Below are 2,906 nucleotides of genomic sequence, written 5' to 3'. Positions count from 1 at the left end.
ATTATATATTATATATATTATATGTATGTTAGATACTTCTGTCCTTGTACTAATGAAATTTAGTCTAACACTCTGTCAACTTTCACATCTGTGAAAGGTGATCAGAACTGGATTGTTGTCTCTTTGCAGTTAAGAATAATAAGTTTCTTGGCAGATTTTTAAAATCACAATATATCAGCTGAGAAAAATAACACCTCCTTGTTCTAAAAAACCCACTCCACAAAACAAAATAAGAAAATGCAATAAACATGTCTATAATTCAAATTATTTTCAATTGAAATAAAATTGATGGTTTCTTTGGAACGGTGATGTATGTGTTAACAAATGATTGTTGTTTACACCAGTTTGTCCTGTATGCTACAGGGAGATATGCCCACCACATTTACATAAACTGTTTTCTCCTTCCCACAAAGAGAAGACTTCTATCTCCTACTGCTTTTTCTCTGGAGTGTTTCAAATTTTTATTTTCATGTTTTACAGCCAAATTTCATTGCATTCAGCATTCCAGCAGAAGAAGTACATGGTTTAGGACAGTGAATACACAGGATGTTTTGTTTACAGTACTCTTTGTGACAAAGTTCTCCATTTTCTCAGCCATTTTGGCCACAGCGGCACATTGGAATGTGGTCTCTGAAAAGAAACATTCCAATGTCTATTCTATTTCATCTTCTAGGTTTGTTTCTCAAAACCCAGTGCCCATTAAAATCTAGCACAGCACACTTAGGACTTTACTCATACATAATAACATTCTTTCTCTAAAAATTATGTAAATATCTACAATAATAAAAGCATAATAATTAGACCAGACAGCCGAACAACCTCCCAGATGTCCTTCCAGATGACCTTCCGGATGAAGCTGGGGCTGTGAGGGCCGAGGCAAGCCGCCGCAGCTTCAAGGGCTGAGCCCCTTGCACGGATTTTGTGCATCAGGCCTCTAGTATTTCAATAACACTATCAGTTCTAGGTATTATGAGCATTTCTCTCAAAGCAGATAAACAATATAGGACTAAATCACCTCCCTGTGATCCAATAAATGGTTTTTAAGTTTGGTTTAAATTTATTCTCATTGGGATTTGACTTATAGATCATAAGATCTAGTTCTTAGAAGAAATACAGAATCACCAGTAGCTATCAAAGACATGGATTTTCTCTCCAGGCCTCAAGCTATGTCCATTAGTCAATGTCAAGTATAAGACAGAGAAAAAAAATAAAATTTAGTGCTTTATTGCTGAACAAATATATGATAGAGTTCTTTTAATATCCTATTTCCTGATTGCTCTTACCCACTGAAACCCAAAATGAGGGAAAAAAGTCTTTATACTCCATTGATGCCATTATTACTTTTTATAGATGGTTTTCATTCATACATAAAAAGTATTATCCTTTGCTGCTTTGTGCCAGGTGCTGAGTTATGAGAAAGGAATACAACATCAAATAATTAGTTTCTTTGCTTTCAAGAATCTACAGTTCTGATGAGAAAAATAGCAATATAAGTAAACTAGAGGCCCAGTGCACAAAACTTGTGCACTGGCCTGGGGGTGGGGTGGGGGGGAGACCCTCAGCCCCACTTGTGCCCTCTCACAGTCTGGGACCCCTTGGGAGATAACCACCTGCTGGCTTAGGCCAGCTCCCCGGGTGGCAGATGTCAGGCCCGCTCCCCTTGCACAAAGGACAGGGCCAATCAGAGAGTTGGGATGCCGCCCCGGGTAGCGCACACAGCAGGGCAGATTGGGGGGTTGGGGCACCGCCCCTGGTTGCTCACAGGGCAGGGCTGATCAGGGGGTTGGGGTGCAAGAATAGGGTTTCCTCGGGCCGATCGCACCGCCAAGCCCTGCTGCCCAGGGCCGCACACAGGGGTCCCAACCGCCCAGGGCTGCACACGGGGTTCCCAGCTGGTGGCAGGGCTTAGGCGGCACATGGGGGCCTGGATGGTGACTCCCGCTGACCTCCCCGGGTGGCAGATGTCAGGCCCGCTCCCCTTGCGCAAAGGACAGGGCCAATCAGAGAGTTGGGGTGCCGCCCCGGGTAGCGCACACAGCAGGGCAGATTGGGGGGTTGGGGCACCGCCCCTGGTTGCTCACAGGGCAGGGCTGATCAGGGGGTTGGGGTGCAAGAATAGGGTTTCCTCGGGCCGATCGCACCGCCAAGCCCTGCTGCCCAGGGCCGCACACAGGGGTCCCGACCGCCCAGGGCTGCACACGGGGTTCCCAGCTGGTGGCAGGGCTTAGGCGGCACATGGGGGCCTGGATGGTGACTCCCGCTGACCCGCCCTTCCTGCAGTATGCAAATTAGCCGCCATATTTGTTGGTGGTTAGTTTGCATATCATACTGATTAGCCAATGGGAGGTGTAGTGAAGGTATGGTCAATTACTGTGTTTGTCTATTATTAGATAGGATAATTGATAAAAGGTGATAAATGCTATCTTAGAAACTTGTAAAAGGATTATAGGAGATTAGCAAAGAATCAACTAATTTGGCCTTAATAGAATAAGGCCAAACAGGAGAGCTAGATTAAAAAAAAAAAAAGTGTGATGCCTATTTTATATATGAGATAAAATGGGGTTTTAAAAGTTATTTTAATTTTATTATGGTTATTATTACTTTAACTAGAGGCCCGATGCACGAAATTTATGCAAGAGTAGGCCCTCGCAGCCCCAGCTGCCTCACGGCCCCGGGGCCCTGCCCCCACCCACTGGTTGTTCCGGAAGGTCGTTCCGCTGTCCAGTCTAATTAGCATATTAGCTCTTTATTATATAGGACAGGTATAACTATAAGAAGAATTAGTATTGACAAAATGTTAAGTAAAATAATTGAAAATTACAATTGTGTTTCTAATGCTTGTACAAAATTGTATAAAGTTAGCACACAAAAAAGTTTTTTAAAGCCTGTCAGTGACGTGATTATAG

The sequence above is a fragment of the Myotis davidii genome, unplaced genomic scaffold (genome assembly GCF_000327345.1).
Source record: "Myotis davidii unplaced genomic scaffold, ASM32734v1 scaffold1183, whole genome shotgun sequence".
In the NCBI taxonomy this organism is placed as follows: Eukaryota; Metazoa; Chordata; class Mammalia; order Chiroptera; family Vespertilionidae; genus Myotis; species Myotis davidii.
The sequence above is the reverse complement of the archived record's forward strand: the minus strand, read 5'-3'. Positions refer to the sequence as shown.